The sequence below is a fragment of the Rhinolophus hipposideros genome, assembly GCF_964194185.1.
Source record: "Rhinolophus hipposideros genome assembly, chromosome: X".
In the NCBI taxonomy this organism is placed as follows: Eukaryota; Metazoa; Chordata; class Mammalia; order Chiroptera; family Rhinolophidae; genus Rhinolophus; species Rhinolophus hipposideros.
In genome coordinates this window covers 85742104-85767843 of record NC_138046.1, presented here as the reverse complement: position 1 = coordinate 85767843, position 25740 = coordinate 85742104, and the positions used below count along the sequence as shown (strand labels likewise).

At 38.2% G+C, this 25740-nt stretch overlaps 1 pseudogene across 1 annotated transcript; it reads right to left on the bottom strand.

The window, feature by feature from the left end:
- Window positions 1–580: 580 nt before the first annotated feature.
- Window positions 581–20533, bottom strand: LOC308495255 (COP9 signalosome complex subunit 4-like; annotated as a pseudogene). The gene is made up of 4 exons: window positions 20511–20533; window positions 19453–19528; window positions 6151–6327; window positions 581–2609 (listed from the first exon to the last, which is right to left on the bottom strand). The product of its transcript is annotated as a COP9 signalosome complex subunit 4-like (transcript).
- Between the last annotated feature and the right edge of the window lie 5207 nt (window positions 20534–25740).

Here is a 25740-nt window from a genome sequence, read left to right as displayed (position 1 = left end):
CAAGGCAAGGGCAAGAGCAAGAATCAATGTAGAAGGACATTCCCCAGGAGATGGAGTCCAACCTCAGCTGTAGTTTCGAATTCTTGTCCTGAAACACGTTTTGTTCATCTGCTTGGGGGTGGGGTGGGGAGGGCAGGAGAGGCTGGCTAGAACCCCCAGCTTGGTGCTCATAAGTAAAATCCTTCAATGAATGATAAAGCCCTGAACGTTTTCATTACAAGAGGTCTACCTTTTGGGTATTGCTTATTAGCAAACTCAGTTCCTCCAAATGAAACTAATAGTCAAGGTTTATTTTGTTTTCTATATTGAATACGTTAGACAGGTAACACTGTGTAAATCTAAGGTGTACAGCATGGTACTTTCATATGTCATATATTGTAACATTGTTGCCATTGAAACAATATTTATCACATTGCATACTTATAGTATGATGTTGTTGTCTACATTCGCTATACTATACATTAGATCTCTATGGCTTCTTTAGTACTCATTACAAGTTTGTACCCTTAAACACCATCAACCTTATCCCCTGTCCAGCCCCCCACCTTCATCCCCTGGTAACCCCCATTTTACTGTTTTTGTTTGTTGATCTTTTGGCGTGTTTTTTTTCTCTCACTTCTCTATTTATTAGAATAACTACATTTGGAGAGGCACAAAGCACTTATGTTGTACATGACTACAAAGCTATCACAAATCCCAAACTTTTTAGTCACAGATATTTCCCTTACTCCGTTTAAAGAAAAGCTTTCAAAACATCTGAGTTAGCTTGATACACAGAGACCCTGAATATATGGGAACTACATATTGTTAAATGCCTGTACTTCCCGCTTTAATAATGTCTTCTTTAAATAGAATACAGCATAAAAGGGATTGAAATATGCAAGATTATGATGCAAAGGCTTTGGAGATAGTGAGATTAATCTGTACAACGTGGGGAAAGATAGTGTGTGCACAGAAGTTCTAGAAGGATTCACTGAGCCATCTGCGCTTTCACGTCTTGTGCTGTCCATTCTGGTGCTGTCTGACTAATTTTCTCCAAAAGGTTATTCACTTGGAAACAAACCAATTGGATCTGTTTGTCCCATGTTGGCAGGGCTTCTCGTGTTTCAAAATGAACTATTCCGTCAATCTGATCAAAAAAATTAAAAAGTGAAAATAAATAAATCTAGTCTTACGTCCTTCTGCTATCATTTGCGATGCTATCTTTTCTGCCTTAGCTGCAGGGATCTCTAAAAGACCTCCAAGTTCTTCAAGGGTAATATTATTATATAACTTACTTGCAGACAACAAATCGTGTTCAATAACAGCTCTGTCCAAGATGCTAGAACCATCCGCTGTGGTTGCTTTTTGGTGAGGCATCAGCATGGCAGCAAATTCTTGCAGTTGATTTTCTCTGCTGATCCTATCCAGGTACATTTTCTCTAGGATCCCGTAAGCAGCAAGTTACAAAGAGTAGCTAGCATTTGAGAACGCTGCTGTCCTGCTGATGCTAAGGTGGTACAGTGCAAAGCATGTTTTAAGGCCTCTAGTCTTTCTCTTTCGTGCACTATTGTCTTGTGAGACAGCTCATTGTACTTTTGTGCAGCTTCGATGAATTTTCTTCTATAATCAAGAACACGTGCACAGCATACCTTATAATGTATCTGTAACTGTTCATTGGTTGGTTCATTCTGAAGCAATGATGTTCAATTTATGTAAGCCTCTGCCTGGACTGGATCATCATCCTCTAGATATAGCCTAGCAATCTTCAGATAAGTCTCCAGTTTATAATCTACCTTGTACTGTTTTTGTCCTGTTTCCAAAGGAACTCCCACCAACACTTGGGCTGTATTTCACCAACCTTCTTCTTTCACGTATATGGATGCAAGATGCTGTCTTACGGAAGCAATCTGCTCCTGAAATGAAATGACTCGAGGCTGGATCTTTCCCAAGGTAAAATGATAGATTTCTTTGGCTGTGCTATCAGGCAGGTTAGGGAGATGTGTGCAGCAGAAATCAGCCAGCAACTGTCCAGAGATCATGAGGCTGACATTCTCATTTACCATTGTTTCCTCAAAAGCTTTCAAAGCTTCTAGTTGTTCTGCCCCAGATAACGGAATGGCTTTTCCCAGCATCTGAAGATACTTGCCCATCAGATCTTTAAGAGAACCGCTCGAATTCATGAGCTGGGCCAGATATTGTCGCACGGCTGCCGTGTGACAATCTTTCTTCCAGCTCCTACTGTTTGTTTCTTTTTTACAGGGTTGAGATTTTCAGATTCCCCATGTAATTGATATCATATAGTACTTGTCTTTCTCTGACTTGTCTAGTTTAGCATAATGTGCTTGAGGTTCACCCATGTTGCCACAAATGGCAGGATATCGTCCTTTTGGCTGAATAATATCCCATTCTGTATATATACCACACCATTTTTATCCTTTCATCCGTTGATGGGCATTTGGGTGGTTTCCATATCTTGGTTGCTGTGAATAATGCTGTGATAAGCATTGAAGTGCATATCTCTAGTCAAACTCCTGTTTTCATTCCTGAGGGTATATATCCAGCAGTGGAATAGCTGCGTCATAAGATAGATCTATTTTTAATTTTTTGAGGGACCTCCATATTGTTTCCTGCAGTGGTTGGAGAAAAAGATGCAGAAAAATGAAATTGGCTGCCTATCTCACACCACTCACAAAAATGAACTCAACATGGATCAGAGACGTAAACAGAAAAGGTGATACCACCCAACTCCTAGAAGAAAATGTGGGAAAGAAGCTCGTTGATATTGGTCCTGGCAATGACCTTTTTTGGACACGATGCCAAAAGCGCAACACAAAAAGCAAAAATCAACAAATGGGACTACGTACATCAAACTCAAAAGCTCTGCAGATCAAAACAAACAATTAACACAACGAAAAGACAGCCCATGGAACGGGAGAACATTTTTGCAAACCATACACCTGATAAGGGATCGATATCCAAAATATGTAGGATAAAACACACAAAAAAACATACACAACTGAATAGAAAAAATAATAATAAATAAACAATGTGATTAAAAATGGGCAGAAGAACTAAATAGACAGTTTTCCAAAGAAGACATCAAATTGGTCAACAGGCACATGGGAAGATGCTCAACATCACTGATCATCAGGGAAAGGCAAATAAAATCCACAATGAGATATCACCTCACACCGGTCAGGGTTTCTCTTTACCAGCTTTAATTTACAAGTAAGAAAATGTGACCATTTTTAAGTGTACAGTTCCACGGACTTTGACAAATGCTACAATCCATGTAAGTGCCACCCAAATCAAGAAAGAGAACATTTTCAACACCTAATAAAATTCCCTTGCAGCCCTTCCCAGTGAATGACTACCATCGACATCCAGGCTTATGCAGTCACTGATCTTTTTTCTATATCGCTGTAGATTAGAATTCTCTCTCCTAGAGCCTGTTGTAAAACATAGACATGCACTATGTAATCTTTGCTGCCTGCCCTCTTTTTTCTCTGCTTGAATGCTCAGGAAATTCTTCCACATTGTGGCATGAATCAGTAGATTATGTTAAAATTGTTCGTATTCACGGACAACCTGATTGACTCCCTTGAAGTCACACAGAGGTGTATGTGTGCGCGCACGTGTGTGTGTATGTATTCATATGTCATATATATGTGCATATATATGTATATATATTTGTATATTATTCCATTTCTATTTCTATATACTAACAAAGAATTGGGAAATGAAATTTAAGAGAATACTACTACTTACTACTCAAAAAGAAGGGCAAGTTTTAGTTCTGAATCTAACAAATGATGCACTGTATTTGTATGCTGAAAACAGCAAAACACCGAAGAAAGAAATAAAAGAAGACTCAAATAAATGGAGGAACACACTAAATGGCCATGGGTTGGAATACTTGACATAGTGACAATGCCAATACTCCTGAAATTTATCTATGGATTTAATGCAATTCCAATAAGTCTCCCAGCAGGATGTTTTGTAGGTAGACAAGTGGATTCTAAAGCTTTTATGAAAAGTAAAAGAAACCAGAAGAGCCAAATCAATTGTGAAAAGAACAAAGTCGGAGGAATCACATCACCTCATTTAAAACTTATAAAGCTACAGTAAACAAAAGTCAGCTCGACAATGGTGAAGGGATAGACAAACACATAAATAGACCAGAGGAGAGAACCCAGAACTAGTCACACAAAACATGACCCATTCTTTTCGGATGAGGCACCAAAGCACTGCAATGAAGAGAGGACTGTCTTGTCAACAAATGTGTGGAAACAACCAGATGTCCATCTAAAAGTAAAGGGACCTCACACCTCATACTAAAACCGCTAAAAATAAATCTTAGATGTAACTCAAGAACAGAAAACTATAAAACGTTTAGAAGGAAACAACAGAAAAACTTTGACCGGGAGTTTGGCAAAGATGTTTTAGGCATGACACCAAAAAACCCTTTGTCCTCTGTGAATGATACTGTTAACGATGTGAAACTACAAATCCCAAACTGGGAGAATGTATTTGCAAATTACATATCCAACGAAGCACTTGTAACCAGAATATGTAAAAACTGTTGAAACTCAACATAAAGAAATGAATGGACAAAATATTTCAACAGATACTTCAACACAAAGGTGATTAGATATATAGATATAGATATAGATATAGATATAGATATAGATATAGATATAGATATAGATATAGATATAGATATAGATATAGATATAGATACAGATACAGATACAGATATAGATATAGATTAGTTATAGATTCGATATAGATATAGATATAGATTAGATATAGATATAGGATATATCTATATAGAGATATAGAATATAGAATATATCTATATCTATATATAGAATATATCTATATATGTAGATACAGATATAAGTATACATGTATAAAGAGAACCAAATATAAATAAAAATTAAGGTGAGATACCAGTATTACTGTATTAAAATTGTTAAATGTGAGAGAGGAGAGAGAGAGAGAGAGAGAGAGAGAGAGAGAGAGAGAGAGAGAGAGAGAGAGAGAGAGAGAAAGAAAGAAAGAAAGAAAGAAAGAAAGAAAGAAAGAAAGAAAGAAAGAAAGAAAGAAAGAAAGAAAGAAAGAAAGAAAGAAAGAAAAAAAACCAAGCAGACAAATAACGCATCTGACAATAACAAATGATGTTTAGGATGGGAAGCACCTGGATTTATCACATGTTGCTGGAGGAAATATAAAGTGGCACAGCCTCTCTGGAAAACAGTTTTGTTGCTTCCTATGAAATTAAACATACCCTTAGACATATGAGCCAGCAGGCTCACCCCGAAGGATTTCCCCTAGAGGAGATTTTACTTGAGTTCACACAAAAACCTGTACACGATGCTTAGAGGAGCTCTGTTCATAATTACCCCAAACTTGAAACAATCCACTTACCCTTCAACAAAGTGTTTTATTTCTACACAGTTGAATACTATTCAGTGGTAGAAAGGAATGAACTATTGATACAATCAACTACTTGGATGAAACACCCTATCATTATGTTTATTGATAGAAGCCCATCTCAGAAGGTTGCATTTTAAAGGGTTCCATTTATACGACCTTCTTGTAAAGATAAAACAATCCTGACTGTGAGCAGATCAGTGGTGCCATGTTTAGGTGTGCAGTGAGTGTGATTACAAAAGGACTTCATGGGAGTATGGAAATGTTTTGAATACTGATATAAATATATATGTATATATATATATATATATATATATATATATATATATATATATATATATATATATATATGTTAAAATTCCTGCAACTGGATGTCCAAAAGAAATCTATGTCACTGAATGTTAACTTAAATATAAAGTTAAAGAAATAATGGTGAAATAGTTTTTTCCAATCAAACAAAAATAACTATTGGAATTCTACACCAGTGGCCTGAACTATGGAAAACCATTGAATGATGAAGTAAAACCATGACAAATATAAACCGGGATAAACACAAAGGAATGAGCAGCTATAGACATGGTAAATATGTGTGTGTGTGTGGGGAATTTAACAATGACTGTCCTTAAATGGTAACTGAATGTTTTCAAAACCAATAAAAATGCATCATGGGGATATCATATATGAGGTCAGACATTAAATTTGTGAAGACATCCTAGAAAACGTGCTACATACCTCATTGCTGAACATCACTATAGTCACTTTTAAAATACTCTCCTTGGGAAGCTATGCACTGAGGCCAGTGCCTAGTCCACCCTTCAAAGCAGTTTTGGAACTTCTTTTCTAGAATGGCCATCAGAGCTCTGGTCGTATTACCCTTGATGTCCTGAATGTCATCAAAACGTCTTCCTCCTTTAGATATCAAAAAGGTTAGCAATATCGTTGCAACAAGTTCACGAACTTAATTGTCAGACCTCGTGTGTGTGTGTGTGTGTGTGTGTGTGTGTGTGTGTGTATACATGTGTATATATGTATATATACATATATATATATATATATATATATAAAATACATGAAAACAGAAGCTAAAGGATGGGAATGGAGAAATAAAGGCATACTTCTAAGGTTTTTGTTTTGCACATGCAGTGAAATTATTTGTAAGTGAAATATCTAAATGAAATATGTACAGTGTAATCTTACAGGGACAATTGAAATATAAAACAAAAGAAACAGGTAAAATCCAATTCACAGATTGAAAATGGAATACTGAAAATTAGCTCAGTAATACACAGGATGACAGAGGAATTAGGTGAAAGAATGAGGAGAGAAATGAAGGAAAGTAGGAAGTCAAGAGGGAAGGAAGGATGCAAGGAAGCAATCTACACAAAATAAGGCGGTGGATTTAAAGCCAATCATGTTTAATACTTAAACTATATGTAAACATTCTAAACTCTCAAACAAAAGGCAGCGATTTCTAGGCAGGATAGCTGCAAGATACTACAATATGCTGTTGAATGGAAACTCACTTTAATGTAGACACAGAGACAGGTTCAGTGCGAAAGGGCTGAAAAAGATACACCATGTGAAAATGAATTGTAGGAAAAAAGAAAAGGTATAAAAATGGATAAGGTACTTTCAGGACCAGGAGCATTATTAGTGATAAACAGGGACAGTTAGTGATAATGAAAGTGACACTTAATCAAGAAAGCATAACAATCCTCAGTGCACTGGATCAAAGAGCTTTAAATTACATAAAGTGAAACTGACATAACTTAAAAGAGATAGGGCACATAAATCTTTTTAGTGGTTGGAAATTTCAAAAATTATCTCTGAGATTTTGATGTAGCAAATAGATGGAAGGTCAATGAAGATGAAGAAGACATTAACAACAGCATCAACTAATTTGACCTAATGATAGTACATTCCACCCAATAGCAGTAGAATCCACATTCACACGATATAAATGAATGGAGAGATAGATGACATGTACGCATGTTAAGACTCAATATTGCCAAGATGTAAATTCTTCCCCTATTGATCTTTTGATTCACGGAAATTCAAAAGACTAGAAAGCAACAAGGTGATTCTACAACTTTTACTGTCATACAAAACATTGGATAGCCAGCAAAATTCAGAACGAGAAATACATGTTTGAAATTCTCACCATGCCCAACTTCGTAAGTTACTATAAAGCTGCAGTCATCAAGACAGTGTGGTAGTAGTATAAGTATAGACATATAAATATATGGAAAACAAATAGGAAGTCCAGAGATAGACATACACATGTAGGGGCGATTGGTGTTTGACAGCGGTGCTAATGGAATCCCATGGGGGGGAAACGTGCTTTCTACAAATATTGGACAAGCGTTGAATATGCAGATGAAAAGAAATGCAACTTTCGCATTACTTCAAATCACATACAAATGTAGTCTACCATGAATAATAAGCATACATGTAAAGGACAAAATTAGAAAACTTGTTCATGGTGACAAGAGAAAAGCCTTTGTTATGTTAGGCGGAATTCTTAGAACACACAAAGCATCAATGATCAAAGAAAATTGATAAACTGACTTTACAAAAATATTTAAAAGCAAATTTAAACGTTCGCTGCTTGGAAAATCCTGTTAAGAAAATAAAATCCAGTCTCAGAGAGGGATAACACATATATGACTAAGAACTTACTTGCACATGTGAATATATAAAAAATTTCCTACACCTCAGTAATGGGAACCCATAACGTGTTTTGAAAGTGGGCAAAATATTTGAACAGACATTTTCCTGAAGAAGATACACGAAAGGCCAGTAAACACATATAAAGTTGCTCAAACTCATGAGTCAATAGGCAAATACAAATTAAAACTGAAATGAGACAGCACACCATAATTGCTAGAATGCCCACAGACGGCTTTCAAATGGCAGACAATGGCAAGAGCTGGTGAGATGGAGCCAGTACAGTTCTTTCATAGGTGTTGGTGCAAAAACTGGGTACTTTCCATAAAAGCTTGGCAGTTTCTTATTGGGTTAAGCATACAACTACCTTGTAATCCAGCGATTGACAGTGGTGTTAATGGAATCCAATGGGGGGAAACATGCTTTCTACAAATATTGGACAAGCGTTGAATGCGCAGATGAAAAGAAATGCCACTTTCACATTACTTCAAATCACATACAAACATAGTCCAACATGGATAATAAGCATACATGATTTAACCCAAGAAATAAACCAAATGTCCACACCAAACTTGAACATGAATGATGGTAGCAGCTTTATTCATAATGTCCCCAAACTGAAAACATCCCAAATGTCCATCGATTGGTGAATGGATTATCCAATTGTCACATATCCATACAAAAATCAAAAGGAACAAACTACCGGCATTCACAATGCATGGGATTATCAAAAGCACTGGAAGGAAGGCCAGAAACAGATTACTTCATACTGCCTGATTCATTTAACATAGAATTCTTGAGAAGTCAAAACTAAAATGAGAGAAGGAAGGTTGGTGGTTGCCCACGGCTGGAGGTGACTGAGGAGAATGACCGCAAAGGCACAGAGGGAGTTTTGTGGGACACTGGAAATGTTCTCTCCCTCGATATTGGTGGTGGTTACACAGATGTTTCAACGTGTCAGAACTCATCAAACTGGACACTTCAATGGGTATAAAATATAAATTATGCCTCAACAAAACCAAGAAAGAAATGGGACAGATGTTTTACACATAAAAAACAAAGTATCTGAAAGCAAGAACCGAAGGTGAAGAGAGAATGAGTGTACTAGACGATGGGTCAGGTAAAAATATCTAGAATAAAATGTACAGGGACAAAAGGATGAAAAATGCAGAATGGGTTAGGGAGGAATATATTGGATGCAGAGGCCTAACGTATTTTAGTTGGAGTTCCATGAAGAGATGACAAAGAGAAAAGTGCCTAGGTGATATTGGAACAGAGAGGGGCCTGGGTGTTTCCAAAGCTGCTGAATAACTCCTCGCCTTACACTCAAGAAACACTGAGAATCCCAAGCAGGATAATTCTGAAGTAAATCTCTCTTAAACTTCTATAGCTGAACCTCTGAAGAGCAAACAAAGAGAACATCATCAAAGCAACTGGGGAAAAATCGAGCCATAGTCTTGAAAACAGGATGACGAGTCTGACAGCTGACTTTCGATGTAAACAAGGAAGGCAGAAGTCTGTAGAATGGTATCTTCAAAGTGGTGAAAGAATATAATAACCAACTGAGAGCTCTATAACCAGGAAAAATATCCTTTAAGATGAACGTGAAATAAAACCATTTTCAGACAAAAAAGTGAATGTTTCATATTCTTACCATACGATCCAGCAATCATGCATGCTCCTTGCCTAAATCATTTACCTAAATGAATTGAAAGCTTTTGTCTGCACAAAAACTTATAATTGCCAAAACTTGGAAGCAATTGTTCAGCATGCTGACTACAGTTAATAATAACGTATTGCGTACCTAAAATTTGCTGAAAGAGTAGACCTCAACTGTACTCACCTCTCTCTCTCTCTCTCTTTCTGTCTCTCTCTCTCTCTCCCTGTCTCTCTCTCTGTCTCTCTCTCTCTCTCTCTGTCTCTCTCTCTCTCTCTCTCTCCCTCTCTTTCTCTCTCTCTCTCTCTCTCTCACACACACACACACACACACACATACACACACATAGAAGAGTAACTATGTGAGGTGATGGATATGTTAATTATCTTGATCATGGTAGTCATTTCACCATGAATACATATATCAAAACATCACATTGTAGAACCTAAATGTATACTTCTGTTTGTCAGTTGTACCTCAATAAACCTGAAACAAACAAAAAAAATGATCTGCAGTACGTGAATGGGTAAACCATGGTACACGCATAGAATGCAATATTTTCAACACTAAAGAGAAATGAGCTATCAAGCCACAAGAGACATTTGAAAACCTCAAAGTACGTTGATACATGAAAAGAGACAATATGAAAAGGTTACGTAGTGTTTAATTCCAACAGTGTGATTTTGGAAAAGGCAAAACTATGGAGACAGTTGAAAGATCAATGGTTACCAGCATTTGTGGGCACTGAAGGAAGGAAGTCGAGGTGGAGCAAAAGGGAGTTTGAGGACAGTGAATGTGTTCTCTATGTTGCAATAATGATGGACACATGTCATACATTTTTCAAAAGTACAATGCAAAGAGTGGACCCAAATGCAAAACTATGGACTTTAGTCAATAGGCATGTATCAATATTGATTCATCAATTGTAACAGATGGACCAAATAATACAAGACGTGAATGATAGGGTAAACCAAGAGTGGGGTACAGGTGGCGAGGTGAACGAGTATGTGGGAACTCTCTGTATTTTTCAATCAATTTTACTGTAAGCATAAAACTGCTCTAAAAAATGTATTAATTGAAAAATGGCGGCATGATGTGGGCCTCTGTAAAGCTCCCCTGGAATTTACAACTAATCGTAAAACAATAACTCCAAAAAGGATTCCCTGCACAGAGGACAGGCAAGATGAACAGGCCCACTACTGAATTCAACTAAAGGTGAGAGAATCACGCGAGTTGGGGAGGAGGGAAGAGAGAAGTGCAGAGATGAGCCCCCTTGGGCGCAGGACGTAGACCTGGCTCAGTGCTCCAAGCTCTCTGCATCCTGGAACTACCGCAGCTGCGGGAGAGGGAAGAACTCGGACTGCTAGGGCTCTGATTATGGCCCACAGGGCTGAGGGTGCAGCATATAACACGATGAACCCAACGCTCAAGGCAGAGACCTCGGAGAAAAGACTGAGGAAAGAAGGCTGATAATGGTGGTTTAAGCCCTCACTGCCGAGCAGAGAACAGAAGCCTTAGGCACTGAGACTTGCCACCCCCACCTTACCCTCCAGAGCTTGCCCCGCCTCCACCTGCCTGGTGCTAGAAGCAGAACAGTAGCAGTGTCAGATCAGAAGAACAGAATATTTGCTGTTCTGAGAACTGTGGACCACAGACACAGATTCACAGCCAAACTAGTTCTGGCAAAAGGGAGGGAGTTGTTTAAGCGGGACCCGGTGTGGTCGTGTTCGCTGCCATTGCACTTGGCCACCTCTCACAACTCACCCCGCCCCTGGCCCCACCCATCTGGGAAGATCCCTGCAGGAGTAAACTGAACTGCTGAAACATATGGGTTCTGAATCTGGTGCAGAAAGAACTTTGGAACTTCAAAAGCTCTCCGCATCCGCACAGGGACGTGGAGCCCTATGACCCAGGCGAACTATTAACAGAGAAGGAGCCCATTTCCCAGGGAATCCCCCCATTCTGTGAAAAGCTGGAAAGTGCAGAGAAAACATAGCACTACTGTGTGATACAGGGGGCAAAAATCTGCAGTCAGAGAAAAAATAAAACATTCTACCAACAAGTACTGGAAAACAAAAGAAAGACCTCTTCCTATCAACCTGTTGCAGAAGCCACCCCTGTAGACGTCTAGGAAGAGACATAATAAATCAGTAATTGCCATGAATAACCAAGGCAACATGACAGCTCAGAAATAAATTGAAAAGTCTCCAGAAAAAGCACTTAAAGATATGGAAATATGTGACTTAAATGACACAGCATTCAAGATTGCAGTTCTGAAAAATCTCAACAAGATGCAAAAAAACACAGAAAGGCAATTTAATGAATTCAGAAACACAATCAAAGAACAACATGAGCATTTTACGAAAGAGATTGAAATATTGAAGAAGAATCAAATGGAATTTCTGGAGATTAAGAACTCAATAGAAGAAATGAAGAATGAAATAAACGTCTTAGGTAGTAGAGTTGACCAGATGGAGGAAAGAATCAGTGACATCGAAGATAGAAACCTGGAAATTACACAGATGGAAGAAGAAAGAGACTTGAGACTAAAAGAAATGAAAGAACTCTACAAGAACTTTCTGACTCTATCAGAAAGCTCAATATAAGAATAATGGGCATACCAGGAGGAGAAGAAAGAGAGAAGGGAACAGAGAATATATTCAAACAAATTGTTGATGAGAACTTCCTAAACTTGTGGACATAATTGGATCGTCGAATCCAAGAAACAAATAGTACACCTAATTACCTCAATCCCAACAGGGCTTCTCCAAGGCACATTGTATTTAAGCTGTCTAAAATCAACGACAAAGAAAGAATCCTCAAGGCAGCCAGGGAAAAGAAGACGGTAACCTACAGAGGAAAGCCCATTAAATTATCATCAGATTTTTCAGCAGAAACTCTACTAGCCAGGAGGGAGAGGAACCAAATATTCAAACTATCGAAAGAGAGAAATTATGAGCCAAGAATAATGTATCCAGCAAAGATATCCTTTAGATATGAAGGAAGAATAAAGACCTTTGCAGACATATAGAAACTGAGGGAATTTTCTAATACACGACCTGCACTAAAGAAATACTAAAGGAGGCTATTCGACCACTATCAACAGGGACAATTTGTGGCAACATAAAAAGGGGGAGAGTAAAGGCCCGAACCGGATTATGGGAATGGAGACAGTAAGCATGCTGAAGAAACTGGAATACTCTAAACATCAAAGTTTCTTTTACATAAACTTAAGGGTAACTACTCAAAACAAATCCAAAACTGAAATATATATTGGAATAAAAGAAGAAACAGAGGAAACATCATAGAATACCTCCACACATAAATAAATAACAACAACAAAAATGCAATGAAACAATGGAGACACAGCATTCCCAGAAAACTAAAGCTAGAATGACAGGAAATCCTCACATATCAATAATCACCCTAAATGTAAATGGACTGAACTCACCAATAAAAAGGCACAGAGTAGCAGATTGGATCAGAAAACTAAACCCAACCATATGCTGTCTCCAAGAGACAAATCTCTGCTACAAGGACAAGCTTAGACTCAAAGTGAAAGGGTGGAAATTGACACTCCAAGCAAATGGTACCCTGAGAAAGTCAGGTGTAGCCATAATGATATCAGATGAAACAGACTTCAGGGTGAAAAAGGTGACAAGAGACAAAGATGGACATTTCATAATGGTAAAGGGGACGATACATCAAGAAGACATAACAGTCATCAATATTTATGCCCCCAATCAGGGAGCACCGAAATATACTAAGCAACTACTAACTGAACTAAAGGGAGAAATTGACCAAAACACAATTATACTAGGGGACTTAAACAAATCATTGACAGCTATGGATAGATCATCCAAACAGAAAATAAATAACAAAATAGCAGCCCTAAATGACACATTAGATGAAAAGGACATAATTGACATATATAGAGCACTTCATCCTAAAACATCAGACTATACATTCTTTTTGAGTGTACATGGAACATTCTCAAGGATAGACCATATATTGGGATATAAAATCAGCCTCAGGAAATGTAAGAAGATTGAAATCATACCAAGCATATTCTCTTATCACAAGGATTTCAAATTGGATATCAACTGCAAAAAGAAAGCAGGAAAAAACACAAATACATGAAGATTAAACAACATACTTTTAAAGAAAGACTGGTCAAAGAAGAAATTAGAGGAGAGATCAAAAGATACATGGAAACAAATGACAATGAAAATACATGCTACCAAAATTTTGGGGATGCAGCGAAAGCAGTATTAAGAGGGAAACTTATATCATTACAGGCCTATCTCAGGAAACAACAAAAATCTCAAATAAATAACCTCATGGTACACTGTAAAGAACTAGAAACAGAAGAACAAGTGGAACCCAAGGTCAGCAGAAGAGGAAGTAACAAAAATCAGAGCAGAACTAAATGAAATAGAGAACAAAAAGACAATAGAAAAAATTAATGTGACAAAGAGCTGGTTCTTTGAAAAGATTAACAAAATGACAAACCCTTGTCTAGACTCATTAGGATAAAAAGAGAGAAGACACTAATTGACAAAATCACAAATGAAAAAGGGGAAGTTATCACGGACACCATAGAAATACAAATCTTCATGCAAGAATACTACGAAGGACTGTATGCCACCAAATTGAATAACCTAGAAAAAATGGAGAAGTTCTTAGAGTCATATAGCCTTCCAAGGCTGAACCATGAAGAACTGGAAAGTCTAAACAGACTGATCACCAGTAACGAAATTGAATCAGTCATCCAAAACTTTCCCAAAAGCAAAAGTCAGGGACCAGATGGCTTCACTAGTGAATTCTACCAAACCTTCAAAGAGGATCTAATACCAATCCTGCTCAAACTCTTCCAAAAAAATTGAAGAAGAGACAGTACTCCCTAAATCATTTTATGTGGCCAGCATTACCCTGATACCAAAACCTGGTAGGGACAACACAAAAAAAGAAAACTGTAGGCCAATAACTCTGATGAATACAGATGCAAAAATCCTAAACTAAATTCTAGCAAATCGAATACAACAATGCATTAAAAAGATTATTCATCACGACCAAGTGGGGTTCATCCCAGGGCAAAATGATGGTTCAACATCAGCAAATCCATCAATGTGATACATCACACAAACAAAATAAGGGACAAAAATCATATGATTATATCAATTCATGCAGAAAAATTATTTGACAAGGTACAACATCCATTTATGATTAAAACACTTAATAAAATAGGTATAGAAGGAAAATACCTTAACATAATAAAGGCCATGTATGACAAGCCCTCACCTAATCTCATAATTAATGGTGAAAAACTGAAGCCCTTTGTTCTATGTTCAGGAACACGACAGGGCTTTCCCTTTCACCTCTGCTTTTCAACATAGTGTTGGAAGTCCTTGCCAGAGCAATCAGGCAAGAGAAAGAAATAATAGGCATCCAAATTGGGAATGAAGAAGTTAAATTGTCACTCTTTGCAGATGACATGATGCTATATATAGAAAAACCTAAAGATTCCACCTAAAAGCTGTTAGAAACAATCAACGCATACAGTAAAGTTGCTGGCTACAAAATCAACGTACAAAAGTCCATTGCATTCCTACATACTAACAATGAAATCTCAGAAAAAGAAATACAAAAAACAATTCCTTTTCCTATTGCAGCAAAAATAATAAAATACCTAGGAATAAACTTAACCAAGGATGTGAAGGACCTTCATGCTGAAAACTATAAGACATTTTTGAAAGTAATTGAAGAAGACACAAATAAACGAAAGGGCATTCCGTGCTCATGTATTGGAAGAATCAACATGGTTAAAATGGCCATATTACCCAAAGCAATATACAGATTGAATGCAATCCCCATCAAAATCCCAATGGCATTTTTTAAAGAAATAGAACAAAAATTCATCCGATTAATTGAAACCACAAAAGACCCCGAATAGCCAAAGCAATCTTAAGAAAAAAGAACAATACTGGAGGTATCACACTCCCTGAGTTTAGCTTGTACTACAGGGCTTCACTAATCAAAACAGCATGGTATAGGCATAAAAAGAGACACATAGACCAATGGAATAGAATTTGGAATCCAGAAATAAAGCCACATAAATATGGAGAGATAATTTTTGACAAAGAAACTAAAAACATACAATGGAAGAAAGACAGCCTCTTCATTAAATGGTGCTGGCAGAATTGGATAGCCACGTTCAAAAGAATGAAACTGGACTGCTGTCAGTCACCATGTGTGAAAATTAATTCAAAAGGATCAAAGACTTAAGCATAAGACCTGCCTCAATGAACTGCATAGAAGTAAACATAAGCACTAAACTTGTGGACCTTGTGTTCAAAGAGCATTTTATGAATTTCATTCCAAAGGCAATGGAACTAAAATGTAAAATAAACGAATGGGACTATATGACACTTAAAAGCTTCTGCACAGCGAAAGAAAGCATCGGCAAAATAAAGAGGCAACCGACTGAATGGGAGAAGATTTTTGCAAAGAGTGCCTCCGATAAGGGGCTAATATCCAAAATGTATAAGAAACTCATGAATCTCAACCACAAAAAAACAGACATCACGATTGAAAAATGGGCAGAGGAGTTGAAGAGACATTTCTCCAAAGAAGACATACAAATGGCAAATAGACATATGAAAAAATGTTCAACATCACTAATTATCAGAGAAATGCAAATAAAAACCACAATGAGATATCACCTCACCCCAGTAAGAATGTCAATCATCAACAAGACAAATAGCAACAAGTGTTGGAGAGACTGAGGAGAAAAAGGAACCCTCATACACTGTTGGTGGGAATGCAGACTGGTGCAGCCGCTATGGAAAGGAGTGTGGAGGTTCCTCAAAAATTACAAATAGAATTACCATATGACCCAGGAATCCCTCACCTGGGTATCTACCCAAAGAATTTGGAATCATTTATACATAAAGACACGTGTGCTCCAATGTTCATTGCAGCTTTGTTTACGGTGGCCAAGACATGGAAACAACCAAAATGTCCTTCGATAGATGCATGGATAAAGAAGTTGTGGTATATATACACAATGGAATACTATTCGGCGTTAAGGAAAGATGGTATAGGAACATTTGTGACAACATGGATGGATCTTGAGATTATAATTTTAAGCGAAATAAGTCAGACAGAAAAAGCAGAGAACTCTATGATTTCACTGATATGTGGTATATAAACCAAAAACAACAAAAGAACAAGGCAAACAAATGAGAAACAAAAACTCATAGACACAGACAATAGTTTAGTGGTTACCAGAGGGTAAGTGGGACAGGGGATGGGAGATGAGGGTAAGGGGGATCAAATATATGGTGATAGAAAAAGAACTGACTCTGGGTGGGGAATACACAATGCAATATATAGATGATGTATTCTAGAAATGTACACTTGAAACCTATATAATTTTAATAACCAATTTCACCCCAAAAAATTTAATTAAAAAGTCAAAACACTCGTTAGATTTTCTGAGGTGGCAGTTGGTGTGATCCAGAAAGGGAATGAGGGTGCTTTTGTGTTGCGGGCAATGCCCAATCACTGGACCTGTATTGTACTTCGTCAGATGCTTGTAATGTAATAAGTTCCTGAGCGGTACATTTTTGTGTCGTGCAATTCCATTTTTGTGTTGTATCCCACTGAAAAGTTACATAAAGTATTATAAATGAATAGACTCCCAGGAGTGTACATAAGCACTGTCCTTTGTGTATTTGTATATATAAGCTATCAATTAATAACAAAGAGCGTTAGGAAATCCCTCATATGTTTGTAAATGAAGACATACCTCCTAAATAATCCATGGCTCTAAGAAGAAATCACATTGAAATTGGAAAATGTTTTGAACTGACTAATGTTGAAAACTTAGGAGTCCTTTGCCTGCTAAGATTATTAACCTCTCCACTTGTGATGGTAGACCACCCAGGGAAGAGTCTCTTGCATCTATGGGAAAAGGCAAAATGCAAGCAGTTTGCCCACCAAGTTGGGAATGAGGCTAGGGATTGAGCTTTCACGTAGATTTTACACTTAAATCCCTATAGGGGGTTCGGATGCCTGAGGTTCCAAAGTCCATAAATCTGCTGCCTCATCCCCTGCAGAGAGTAAGTTTCTCTTCACAGCCCCAAGGGTTTGGAGAAAGCAGTTTGCCCAGCTACTGGGAGGTGAGAGGGCTTCTGGGTGGCTAAATGTTTCTTAACTCTACTTTGGAGCAATCATGCAATTTACAACCCCAGCATTAACCGTAGCTTGCAGGGGTGCATACCACTGCCAAGCTCACAGACAGTTTGAGGGTCTGGTGTGGGGTGTTAAAGATGTCTGCTTCTGAACTTTCTGCACTGCTGGATTAAGATTAAGTGCTCTTACAGCCTGTTCAATAAATGGTGCTGGCAGAATTGGATAGCTACGTGCAAAAGAATGAAACTGGATTGCTATCTGTCACCATGTACCAAAATTAATTCAAAATGGATCAAAGACTTAAGCATAAGACCTGACACAATAAACTGCATTGAAGAAAACATAGGTACTAAACTTATGGACCTTGGGTTCAAAGAGCATTTTATGAATTTGACTCCAAAGGCAATGCAAGTAAAAACTAAAATAAACGAATAGGATTATATGAAACTGAAAAGCTTCTGCACAGCAAAAGAAACTATTGACAAAATAATGAGGCAACCAACTGAATGGGAGAAGATTTTTGCAAACAGTTCCTCTGATAAGGGGCTAATATCCAAAATATACAAGGAACTCATGAAACTCAACAACAAAAAAACAAACAACCCAATTGAAAAATGGACAGAGGACCTGAAGAGACATTTCTCCACAGAGGATATCCAAATGGCAAATAGACATATGAAAAAATGCTCAACATCGCTAATCATCAGAGAAATGCAAATGAAAACCACAATGAGATATCACCTCACCCCAGTCAGAATGGCTTTCATCAATAAGACAAATAGTAACAAGTGTTGGAGAGGCTGTGGAGAAAAAGGAACCCTCATACACTGTTGGTGGGAATGCAGACTGGTGCAGCCGTTATGGAAGGCAGTGTGGAGCTTTCTCAAGAAATTAGGAATAGAATTACCATATGACCCAGCAATCGCTCTCCTGGGTATCTACCCAAAAAATCTGAAAGCATTCCTCTATAGAGACACGTGTACTCCAATGTTCATTACAAGTTTGTTTATGGTGGCCAAGACATGGAAACAACCAAAATGTCCTTCAATAGATGAATGGATAAAGAAGTGTGGTATATATACACAATGGTATACTATTCCGCGTTAAGGAAAGATGATATAGGAGCATTTGTGACAACATGGATGGATCTTGAGAGTATCATGCTAAGTGAAATAAGTCAGACAGATAAAGCAGAGAACCCTATGATTTCACTGATATGTGGTATATAAACCAAAAAGAACAAGACAAACAAATGAGATAGAAAAACTCATAGACACAGACAATAATTTAGTGGTTACCAGAGGGTAAGGGGGTGGGGGGTAGGTGATGAGGGTAAAGGGGATCAAATATATGGTGATGGAAGCAGAACTGACTCTGGGTGGTGAACACACAATGGGATTTATAGACGATGTAATACAGAATTGTACACCTGAAATCTATGTAAATTTACTAACAATTGTCACCCCAATAAATTTAATAAGAAAAAAAAGATTAAGTGCTCTTAGGTCACTCACCTGTCTGCTTTCCATCTTCTAATACTTTATTCGTATTGTCTCCTCACCCATCCTTTTTGTCCTTGTGGGATTACACCTGCAACAAAAGGATTTAGCCAGGAGTGAGGGAAGAGGAAGAGAGGAAAGCAGAACGAATGAGAAAGAGAATGCATGAAGGCCATGAAAAAGATGCCTCTGGGAAACTTGGTAGCAGGACCAAGTGTCCACTGACAAGACAAAACAGCACTTCTCTCTGTTGTTATCTGTTAGATCCCAAAGTGTGGGCATGTGGTTAAACTTCATGTTCACAACTTGGTTACTGGATGGCAGGACACCATGGGTGATAGTCCCATCATGCTGCAAAAATGGAAGAGGGTGGTTGCCCCCAAAGTAAAAAGGAAAGCAGTTACCCAAAGAGAAAAGAAGAAGATGCTGGATGGCAGGAAACCAAATGCCAATAACATTTCCTTCACTGAGCCCAACATGGAAATTTGTCCCTGTATTGTTCAAACTCATAGCTCCTTGTCATTTAATCTCACATCACGTATCATAATTTGCAACAAAACAGTGATGTCTGAGATTAATTTTGTAATTGTACTGATCTACGAGGATGAAAACTCGACATACATGGGCCATACATAACAGGCCGATCGTAATTGAATGAATTAATTCACGCCATTTAGTAACTGGATAGGGGCAGGGAAGGGAGGATGAGAGCAAGAACAAAGTATAAAGAGAAAGCAGAAGGAAAAAGAGGGCAGAACAATGGAGGGGCAGAATAAAAAACTAAGGAGGGAGAGAAGTGAAGGATAGGGAAATGAAGAGGGAGGAGAAACTGAAAGACAATGCAGGTAGGCGTGAGAGAGGGATGAGGAAAAGTGGAAAGATGAGAGGGCGATGATACATGTTGAAGTGGTCATGCACAGCCTGACTCACAAGAATCTCATGGGCCAAGCAGCACGATACAGAGAATGAAACGTGTGTGTGTGTGTGTCTGTGTACACACCCATGCACCCATCTGTGTATATGCATGCACCTTTGTGTTCTGAGTGTAATAATAATCACAGGGATCAACGTACCTGTGGAAATGCTGAGTTCTTTCAATGTGAGTGCTTTGCTCAAATGTATTCTCCCAAGGGCCTTTATAGTAGAACCACCTCTGCTTTTCTCCCACGGTCTAATGCATCACTTAGCTTCAGTTCCCATGGTAACCAAGGTCTCTATGTCCTGTGATGTCTAGGGACAATGAATGAGACAAACAGAAAGGCAGAGGCATGTCTGCTCTGTCTTCCTCTGAGGTACACAGACACTGTTCAGGGATTTAAAAAGCACATTCTATTTAGTTCCATCTTGCCCTGTACCCGATGCCTGGTGGAGGAGGATAGAAATTGTAGAGCAGCCCAATACGAACCTAGAATTTCTAAGTCTCCAAATCCACTTACGTGGTTGGGAGACCTAGGTTCCTTGTGCCCTAGCCACCTTCTTACCAACAATTTGTTTTACCTCCAAACCATTCGATGGAATCCAGGATTACCGCTACCCAACCCACTTCCCCTGTTCCCACCCCGTAGCCTCTATCACGTTATAGAGGTTTCTACTAGCCTCAATTTCCTGACACAAACCTCTGTTCCAGCCAGATTTCAGAAGTACTGCTCCCAGTACAGTTCCATGATCCCCAGTAGGGGAGTCACTCAATACAGACAACTCATTCCTCTCCTCTTAGGCCTGAGAGATCTCTACCCAGACCATGAGAACAGTTGATGGGGCTCTCACTTCCTGACCTACCCCTGTTCTACCAGGGGCTTGGCGAGACTCAGAGGAGGGATGTCTCTTCCAGTCTTCTGATTTTGTAGAAAAAAACAAACAAACCACAGAACTAAGAAGATAGTTCTTCCCTACCCCGTATTCTAAGTAGCGAACTACCTCCTTTGCATTTGCTCCCAATTTCAGAGGCCAGACAAGCAAGGTACCAGTCAGGACGTGGGACTTCCCAGGACACCATTGTTTAGTGAGTAAGGGCAGCACAAAAGTTGGGATTGTGTCCCCATCTATTCTTCTCTTCTCTCCCTGTATTGTAAGATGTTTCTGGACGTCCATTTGTGCAGCCTCACTCTCTTCCTGGGTCCCAACTGCCCACCATGTCTCATATTCCGGAACCTCTCCATCCAAAATAATCGAAGCAATCTCATCTCCCCATCAGTTAAACATCCCACAGTGGACAGAACGCAAAGTCTTGCCCACTCTCTTGATCTCAGGGTCTTTTTGAGACATTCGGTCTATGTTTGTAAAGAGAGTTTGCCTCATACCCACTGCCAGAATCCACCTGCCGGACACTTCTCTATGTCTCACACCCCTCTCAGGAGATCCCAGATCTGCTTGGGTGCTGGCCACTCTCTGAATGTCCAGGAGGAGAGTCCCTTGGAGTAGGACCTGAAGGAACAGTAATGCAAGGAAGGCAATGCTTTGCTTAGAGCTCTGCTCCTTAAATCCCCCTAAACACCCTCTTAGACTCTATGAGAAGAGCAGAATTTAATTACAGATGAAAGGTAAGCTAGACTTGTGATATGGTACTACTAGGAAATGGTGGCTCAATATCACTCTTTCTAGAGTCCAGGGAAAATTGCCCATCTTCTTCTACTCTCTCCCCCCCCCAAAAGAAAGTGAAGGCCTTCCAGGGAGATTCCATTCTGTGTTGATCCCTGTTCCTAGCTTTTCTTCTCAGTCTCTGACTGCCCTTTCCTCCCCCCAACATGAAAATGAGAAAGTCCCCTTCATTAATTTTCTTCATTGTTGAAATTTTTTTCTTAACAATGGGATCAATCCATGCATTCTCTCCTCTCTGAACATACAAACACATGCAGACATTTACTCACATGACACAGAACTACTAGTGGTTTGCAATAATCCCTAACCAATACATCTCCCAAAACGTAAATTTGTCAGTCTAGATTAAGTGCCAGTAGTCAGTGTGGATATTATGGACTTCAAACTTCTTTCCCTCTATCCTTTGACCGTTACTGGTTTGATAATATCTCTTTTTGAATATGGCCATATACAGGGATGTAGGTATGAGGATATCTGTAATAAGAATATAAAGGGGGGCTGCTGGTGTGTCATCATTTTAACAAAGCCACCATCTCCAGTTGATCTCTTAATTACTCTTACCCTTTTACTGATTTAACCCTTACGGATAACCATTTTTCTCTTGAATCTTCATATTCTCCTGCACTAGTGTTGATTCCAATTAGCATACAGTCATGGTCCCCTATCCTCAACTTTAAAAAAATGTCTTCTTTTGATGACACTTCCCTTACAATTATTCTCCCATATATCTCCTGAACTTCACAGCAAAACTTTCATGTTAAACTATTTTTTTAAATTTATTGGGGTGACAATTGTTACTAAAATTACATAGATTTCAGGTGTACAATTCTGTATTACATCATCTATAAATCCTATTGTGTGTTCACCACCCAGAGTCAGTTCTCCTTTCATCACCATATATTTGATGCCCCTTACCCTCATCTCCCTCCCCCCACCCCTCCTTACCCTCTGGTAACCACTAAACTATTGTCTGTGTCTATGAGTTTTTTTTTTCTCGTTTGTTTGTCTTGTTCTTTTGTTGTTTTTGGTTTATATACCACATATCAGTGAAATCACATAGTGCTCTGCTTTTTTCTGTCTGACTTATTTCACTTACTATTACACTCTCTAGATCCATCCATGCTATCTCAAATGTACCTATATCGTCTTTTCTTACTGCCGAATAGTATTCCATTGTGTATATATACCACAACTTCTTTATCCATTCATCTATCGAAGGACATTTTGGTTGTTTCCATGTCTTGGCCACCGTAAACAAAGCTGAAATTAATATTGGAGCACACGTATCTTTATGCATAAATGTTTTCAGATTTTTTTTGATACATACCCAGGAGAGGGATTGCTGGATCATACAGTAATTCTATTTGTAATTTTTTGAGGAACCTCCACACTGCCTTCCATAATGGCTGCACCAGTCTGCATTCCCACTAACAGTGTATGAGAGTTCCTTTTTCTCCACAGATTCTCCAACACTTGTTACTATTCGCTTTGTTGATCATAGCCATTCTGACTGGGGTGAGGTGATATCTCATTGTGTTTTTTATTTGCATTTCTCTGATGATTAGTGATGTTGAGCATTTTTTCATTTGTCTATTTGCCTTTTGTATATCCTCTTTGGAGAAATGTCTCTTCAGGTCCTCTGCCCATTTTTCAATGGATTGTTTGTTTTTCTGTTGTTGAGCTTCATGAGTTCCTTGTATATTTTGGATATTAGCCCCTTATCGGAAGCAATGTTTGCAAAAATCTTCTCCCATTCACTTGGTTGCCTCTTTATTTTGTGGATGGTTTCTTTTGCTGTGCAGAAGTTTTAAGTTTCACATAGGCCCATTTGTTTATTTTAACTTTTACTTCCATTGCCTTGGGAGTCAAATTCATAAAATGCTCTTTGAACCCAAGGTCCATAAGTTTAGTACGTATGTTTTCTTCTATGCAGTTTATTATGTCACGTCTTAAGCTTAAGTCTTTGATCCATTTTGAATTAATTTTCGTACATGGTGACAGATAGCAGTACAGTTTCATTCTTTTGCACGTGGCAATCCAATTCTCCCAGCACTATTTATTGAATAGGCTGTTTTTCCTCCATTGTATGTTTATAGCTTCTTTGTCAAAAATTATCTGTCCATATTTGTGTGGTTTTATTTCTGGGTTCTCAATTCTATTCCAATGGTCTATGTGTCTCTTTTTCTGCCAATACCATGCTGGTTTTATTATTGTAGCCCTGTAGTACAAGCTAAAGTCAGGGAATGTGATACCTCCAGCATTGTTCTTTTTTCTTAATATTGCTTTGGCTATTTGGGGTCTTCGTGGTTCCAAACAAATCTGATGATTTTTTTTGTTTTACTTCTTTAAAAAATGCCATTGGGATTTTGATGGGGATTGCATTAAATCTGTATATTGCTTCGGGCAATATGGCTATTTTAACTATGTTGATTCTTCCAATCTATGAGCACGGAATGCCTTTTCGTTTATTTGTGTCTTCTTCAATTTCTTTCAAAAATGTCTTATAGTTTTCAGCATGAAGGTCCTTCACATCCTTGGTTAAGTTTATTCTTTGGTATTTTATTCTTTTTGCAGCAATTGCAAAAGGAATTGTTTTTTTTTTTATTCTTTTTCTGAGATTTTATTGTTAGTATATAGGAATGCAATGGATTTGTACATTGATTTTGTAGCCAGCAACTTTACTGTATTCGTTGATTGTTTCTAATAGCTTTTTGGTGGAGTCTTCAGGGTTTTCTATATATAGCATCATGTCATCTGCAAAGAGTGATAATTTAACTTCTTCATTCCCAATTTGGATGACTTTTATTTCTTTCCCTTGCCTGATTGCTCTGGCAAGGAATTCCAACACTATGTTGAAAAGCAGAGGTGATAGGGGACAGCCCTGTCACGTTCCTGAACGTAGAGCAAAGGGCTTCAGTTTTTCACCATTAATTATGAGATTAGCTGAGGGCTTGTCATAGATGGCTTTTATTATGTTAAGGTATTTTCCTTCTATACCTATTTTATTAAGTGCTTTAATGATAAATGGATGTTGTATCTCGTCAAATACTTTCTCTACATCAATTGATATAATCATATGATTTTTGTCCCTTATTTTGTTTATATGATGTATCACATTAATGGATTTGCGGATGTTGAACCATCCTTGTGCCTCTGGAATGAACCACACTTGGTCGTAATGAATAATCTTTTTGATGCGTTGTTTTATTCGATTTGGTAGTATTTTGGTTAGAATTTTTGCATTGTATTCATCAGAGATATTGGTATGTAGTTCTCTTTTTTTGTGTTGTCCATACCAGGTTTTGGTATCAGGGATATGTTGGAATCATGAAATGAGTTAGGGAGTACTGTCTCTTCTTCAATATTTTGGAAGAATTTGAGCAGGATTGCTGTTAGATCCTCGTTGACGGTTTTGTAGAATACACTAGTGAAGTCATCTGGTCGCAGACTTTTTCTTTTGGGAAGGTTTTGTATGACTGATTCAATTTCGTTACTGGTGCTCAGTGTGTTTAGATTTTCCAGTTCTTCATGGTTCAGCCTTGGAAGGCTTTATGTTTCTAAGAACATCTCCCTTTCTTCTAGGTTATTGAATTTGGTGGTATATAGTCCTTCATAGTATTCTTGGATGATCCTTTGTATTTCTGTGCTTTCCGTGATAACTTCCCCTCTTTCATTTTGGATTTTGTTAATTAGTGTCTTCTCTCT